The sequence below is a fragment of the Triticum dicoccoides genome, chromosome 2B (assembly GCF_002162155.2).
Source record: "Triticum dicoccoides isolate Atlit2015 ecotype Zavitan chromosome 2B, WEW_v2.0, whole genome shotgun sequence".
Lineage (NCBI taxonomy): Eukaryota > Viridiplantae > Streptophyta > Magnoliopsida > Poales > Poaceae > Triticum > Triticum dicoccoides.
In genome coordinates this window covers 719,222,773-719,229,861 of record NC_041383.1, presented here as the reverse complement: position 1 = coordinate 719,229,861, position 7,089 = coordinate 719,222,773, and positions in this window count along the sequence as shown.

The following is a 7,089-nucleotide window of genomic DNA, read 5'->3' as shown; positions in this document are numbered from 1 at the left end:
ACTTCCATACCACACCAACCAACAGGCGCAGCTGCTCATGATCCAAGTGGGAGCCTACGGAGAAGTGCTCTCTGACGACACCGTCCACGCGCTCGACCTGCTCGACGTCCCGGAGCAACCAGTTCCGCCACCAGAGTGATGTACCATCACCGCGCACGCATTGGACGGCTCCGAGGCGCCCAGTACCATCCGTCTTCGGGCCCTGGTTGGCAACCGAGTCATGTTGCTGCTGCTCGACTCCGGCAGCATCCATAGCTTCGTCAGCAAATCATTCATGGACAGGGTTGGCGCAGCCACCCAGGAGATCGCGCCGCTCGACGTGCATGTGGCCAACGGGGATCGCCTCAGCTATTCACGTCAAGTTCCAGAGCTCAAATGGTGGATGCAAGGGCACACGTTCTCGACGCCCATGTACGATCTCAACACCGGTGCGTATGACGGCATTCTCGGCATGGACTGGCTTGCCAAGCACAGCCCTATGACGTGCCACTGGCAGGACAAGTTCATCTCCTCATCCACGACGGTGAAATGGTGACTCTACAGGGTGTTCGACCCAAGACGCCGACCACCCTGGCCGTAGTGCAACCAGCCGAGCTATGTAAGCTCATCGCCGGCAACGATGTTTGGGACTCAAGTGCAAGTCTCGCAAGCCCTCCCTGACACCAATCAGCGACCTTCTGGAAGAGTTCACCGACGTCTTCGCCGCACCCAAAGGCCTCCCTCCGCATCGACAGTATGACCACGCGGTCACCCTGGAGGATGGGGCGCAGCCAACGAACGCTCATCCGTACCGTTACTCACCTCTCCAAAAGGACGAAATCGAGCGGCAAGTTAAAGAGATGCTCGACGCCGGCGTGATCACGCATTCGTTCAGCCCGTACGCCGCGCCGGTGCTGCTCGTGAAGAAGAAGGATGGCACCTAGCGGTTCTGCATCGACTACAGACGCCTCAATGACGCGGTGAAAAACAAGTTTCCCTTGCCGGTTGTCGATGAACTCCTGGATCAACTGGCCGGTGCCGCCTATTTCTCCAAACTGGACTCACGAGCAGGCTACCATCAAATTCGCATGCGTGATGAGGACGAACACAAGACAGCGTTCAAGACGCACCATGGCCATTTTCAGTTTTGCGTCATGCCGTTCGGGTTAACCAATGCCCCGGCAACATTCCAGTGCTTGATGAACGCCATCTTCGCCAAGTATACGCGTAAGTTTGTCATCATATTCCTTGACGACATCCTTGTTTTCAGCGAGACCCTGGAAGAACACATCGAGCATCTCCGACTCATCCTCAACCTGCTCCGCGAGCACCAGCTTTATGCAAAGTTGTCCAAGTGCTCGTTCGCCCAAAACCACATCGACTACCTGGGTCACGTCATCTCCAAGCAGGGTGTGGCTACTGATCCGGAGAAGACGGAGGCCATGGCATAGTGGCCCACACCAACTAGCGCCACCGAGCTCCGCGGCTTCTTAGGGCTTACAGGCTACTACCGCAAGTTTGTGCCGCATTATGGGATCATCGCTAAGCCCCTCACGCAGCAGCTCGCCAAGAAGGGCTTCGAGTGGCCTGAGTCCGCACAGCTCGCGTTCGACACGCTCAAGAATGCGATGGTGACCACGCCGGTGCTGGCACTGCCCGATTTCGACAAGCCATTCTCCATTGAGACGGATGCTTGCGACACGGGCATCGGGGCCGTGCTCGTCCAAGAAGGCCACCCCATTGCTTACTACATCAAGGCGTTGGGCGTGAAGAATCAGAAGCTATCGACCTACGAGAAGGAATTCTTGGCCGTGATGATGGCGGTGGACAAATGGCGCTCATATCATCAACGCGGACCATTTACCATCGTCACGGACCACAAGAGCTTGTGCACGCTCGGGGATCAACAGCTCGCGACCGATGTCCAGCGTCGAGCCATGTCCAAGCTCGTCGGGTTGCAGTTCAAGTTCTAGTACAAGCGCGGCATAGACAATGGCGCTGCGGATGACCTGTCCCGCATGGGCAGCCATTTCAGCGCCAATGCCATGTCCCTCTGCCAGCCAACGTGGATCCAGGAGGTGGCCAACTCCTACGCGACGGATCCTGACGCCTAGGAACACCTGCAGCAGCTTGCCTTGCACAGCCCCGACGACGACGGGTACGAACTGTACCGCGGGGTGATCCGGCGCAACGGGCGGCTGTGGTCGGCGCCAACACGGTGCTCCGTACCAAGTTGATCAGCGCCATGCACGACAGCGCAATCGGTGGCCATTCTGGCGCAACGGCCACCTATCACCGCATCAAGAAGCTCTTCGAGTGGAAAGGGCTGAAGCTGGCCGTCGACGACTACGTGCGGCAGTGCCAAGTCTGCCAGCAGACCAAGCACGAGCTGCGCAAGCCCGCGGGCAAGTTAGCACCCCTGCCCATCCCCACGGCACCATGGCAAGATCTGACGATGGATTTCATCGAAGGACTACCCAAATCTGAAGGTCACGATACGATCATGGTGGTGGTCGATCGATTCACCAAGTTCGCGCACTTTGTTCCCTTGCGGCATCCGTTCACAGCCGCGCGGGTGGCCAAGGCGTTCTGGGACAACATTGTCAAGCTCCACGGCATACCCTCCTCCATTGTTTCCAATCGCTACAAGGTGTTCACCAGCGTGCTCTGGCTCGAGCTTCTGGCCGGCGCGGGCACCAAGCTACTCTACTCCACGGCCTACCACCCGCAGACGGACGGACAAAGCAAGTGTGTCAACCAGTGCATGGAAATGTACCTGCGCTGCGCGGTCCATGACACTCCACAGCAATGGCGTCGCTGGCTGCCTGCAGCCGAGTTCTGGTACAATTCCTCTTTCCATTCCTCGCTGGGTTGTTCTCCATTCAAGGCTCTGTATGGTGTTGGAGCAAATGAGGGAAACATGGTAACCTGGCAAGCAGCTCCTCCCACCATGCCGGACGGTGAGCAATGGGACTGGGCAATACACAAGGACAACCTACGAGCTCAACTGACACGGGCTCAAACAAAGTACAAGAAATTTGCAGACTTGCAGCGAACTGAGCGCAGTTTCCAGGTGGGGGATCAAGTTCTTCTGAAACTGCAACCCTACGTGCAGAAATCCGTGGCCAATCGCCCATGCCCTAAGTTGGCATTCAAGTTCTTCGGGGCCTTCCCGGTCCTCGCCAAGATTGGCCCTGCCGCCTACAAGTTGGATCTACCAGCTGACAGCCGCATCCACCCGGTCTTTCATGTGTCACAGCTGAAGCCGTTTACACCCAATTACACTCCAGTCTTCTCTGAATTACCTGCTATCACCGATCTGACGACAGTCGACACTATGCCAGTGAAGATTCTGAACAGAAAGATGTCGAAGCGCGGCGATGCACCAGTGATTCAGATACAAGTGGCTTGGGACACAACACTACCAGCAACTACATGGGAAGATTATGAGGTGCTCCGGCAGCGCTATCCACAGGCAGCAATCTGGGAAGACGACGCCGCAGAAGAAGAGGCTCGGTCTCAAGAAGGGGAGAATGTCACAACGGCGAGGTGTGCCACCGCCGTGTGACTACAAGGACCAGGTCCAAGTGTAGCGAGTGCGTTGGATCCACTTGTAAGGCCAGCTGGCCAAGGGCCGCGTGAGTGCGTCGTGTACTTAAGCCCAGGGTGGGCGAGTGTATTGGACAGGCTGTAACTGAATCCTGAAATCCTCACCTAACCTGTTCCTCTGCTCATCCCCTTCTCCACGCAACTCATCCCCTCTCTGCTACTCCACCTACTCTGGATCGGCCTCCGATTTAGATCGGGGTGTGACAAGATGCTGGATGGATTACGGTAGAAGGGTCTTGCCAAGATGCGGGTGGGGATATTGCTGTCTGCCGTGCTACGTCCAGAAGCTGGCAATCGGCGGCGAACTCATCACGTACCTGTGGGTACTCTTGACGCACGCTAGTATCAACGAAAAAGCAATGAGTCAGTTCGAGCGAAAGGGCCCTTGCTATTTTAGCTTGCAAAAACGTCTTACATTATAGGACTGAGGAAGTAGTTTTTAGATGGAACTTCAGATTCCATAGACCACATCACGACAAGCTCAACCACGTCCCTGCCTGCAAGCAGTTCAGCACCAATACAGACTCGCAGATTACCTAATTTGTAGTTGCCGAACAAGCCATTTGTTTGCGGCTGTATATGCCACTTCAAATATCGATGGCCATGAAGTGTATGTTTCATATGCTATTTTTCTTTTGGCCAGACTCATGAAGTGAATGTGTAATTTTCTCAGCTGCTATGCCAAGCTCTTTGACAAGATGTGGACGCGTATGCCTTGGCGCCACCAACCCACTCCTCGTGTGAAGGACACCATCTAGACACCGCCGCTGCCCCAACAGCTCGACGCAACACAAGATTTAGTAAATTACTAGTGTTACATCAGTGCAACATAAACTAAAGAAGAGAATAAATACGAATACAAAATACGGAGTGCATTGCGTGGTCAAAAGATGCATGCATGGTTGTTTTCTTCTCTTCACCATGCACAATTCATATTTAGGAGGATGAAAGAACCTACTCCCTCCTTCCATGTATATAAGGTCTGATATGTTTTTTGAGGCTAACTTTGACCACATATTAGAGCAATAATATATAACATGCAAGTTACACAAAGCACATCATCAAATTTGTAAGTGGAAGGAGTTTCTGATGATATAATTTTCACATTATACATTTCACATATTATTAATCTTATCAAATAGTCAAAGGCAACCTCAAAAAATGTATTAGGCCCGATATATATGGAAGGAGGGAGTACCATTTTGGCATCACATGCTTGCTATTTCCTGGGCATGTCATACATCGATGGGTTACACATACATGACATTCACAGCTAAACTTTGCTGGATAAATAAATAGGACCACATGCATGCAACACTCACTAAACAAAAATTAAAACCAAAGCTTATACAAAATTAAAAACAAAACATAATTTGTTCTAAGAAAGAATGAATAAAGGGCATTTGTATTACCTAAAAGAATAAAGATAATGTAAAGACACGTAAAACAAAAACGGCACAAAATTGCACACAATTGGCATAGAAATTGAATTGTTTCATAATAAGCAAAAATAAGTATATGGAAGTGGACTTTTTAGAAAGTGCTATGAATCACACACATATTGCATAAAAATTAGTGAGTATATATCCCTTGTATGTGGACTATTATTTGATAGGTGCATAATTTTTTAGGGCGTTTAGTCAAATCACCTCCACTGCTCGATTAAGATCCAAAGGTCGAGCCACCTTCTTCTTTCTCTACCCTTATTCTTCATCATGTACTAATACAAAAAGAAACTAAAATAAAAACAATAATCTGAAGTTTTCTATGGAAGAATGAATTAGTGGCATTGCTATTACCCTTTAAGAATAAATAAAATAAAAACTAAAATAAAAAATGACAAAAAGATGTATTACTATTAAAAAGAAAGAAAATGAAATAGAATCCAAATAATAAAAATAATGAAGTTGTCTAAGAAAGAATGAAGTAATGGTATTATTATTACCCTTTAAGAAGAAAGAAAATGAAATAAAAACTAAATACAAATCAAAATAATGAACTTCTCTAAAGAAGAATGAATTAGTGGCATTGGTATTACCCATTAAGAACTAAATTATAAAGATCAAACAATGACGAAGTTTGAACATAATATCCACAAAATCATGTTTTTTATAATATGCAACAATAAGCATACGATAGTGGAATTTTCACAAAAAGAAATTTCATAAGGAGTGAATTAGTGGCATTGATATTACCCTTAAAAAGAAAGAAAACAAAATAATAATAAAGCAAAATAATGAAGTTTTATATGGAAAAGGAATTAGTGGCATTGGTATTACCCTTTAAGAAGAAAGGATATGAAATAAAATTAAAACATTATCAAAATAATGAGTTTTCTAAGGAAGAATGAATTGGTGGCATTATTATTACCCTTTAAGAAGAAAGAAAACAAGAGAAATGTAAATAAAAGTATTGCAAAATTTGCACATGTTATACACAAAAATTATGTTCTCATAAATATGCAAGAATAAGCATATATATAACAGTGAAATTATTATTGCAAAAAAATTAGTGAGAAGGGATTAATTCGTGGTATTGATATAACCCTTAAAGAAGAAAGAAAATGAAATAATAACTAAATGAAAAATCAAAATAATGAGTTTTATAATTTACAATGAATTAGTGCCATTTGTATTACTCTTCAAGAATAAATATAATAGAAAATGAAAAAAAAAAACTTGCACACAACTTTGCACCGAAATTGCACTTTTGTAGTATGCAAAAATAATCGAATAATAGTGTAATTTTTGCACTTATTACACAGTATTTTGTGTATACATTTATACTCACCCAAATCCCAAAAATACCTCATGAAATTTAAAACCAACTAATAAAGAAACACAAATAACAATAGCAGAACACACAGAAACTGAAAAAGAAAAGAAAAAGAACGTAAAGAGAGATGGGCTGGGCTTCAGCCCAGTAGGAAATCGAGTGACCCAAATATGTGGTCAGTCAAAAAACCCAGCTCAGACAACAGTTTAGAGGAAAAGCTGTTGGGCAACGTAGCATGCAATTTCAAAAATATTTTCCTACACTCACGCAAGATCTATCTAGGAGATGCATAGCAACAAGGGGGAGAGTGTGTCTACGTACCCTCATAGAACGTAAGCGAAAGCGTTTCACAATGCGATTGATGTAGTCAAACTTTCTTCGCGATCCACCGATCGAGTACCGAATATTCGACACCTCTGAGTTCTACACACGTTCAGCTCGGTGACGTCCCTCGCCTTCTTGATTCAGCAAGACGTCGAGGTAGTAGATGAGTTCCTTCAGCACGACGGCATGGTGACGGTGATGGTGAAGTGATCCTCGCAGGGCTTCGCCTAAGCACTATGAAAAAATGACCGAGGGTGTAAACAGTGGAGGGGGGCACCGCACACGGCTAACAATTGATCTGGTGTGTGCTAGGAGCCCCCCTCCTCAAATATATAGGTGGGAGGGAGAGGGGAGAGGCCAAGGGGCACCCCAAGTGGGGCCGAATCCCACTTGGGCTCCTGC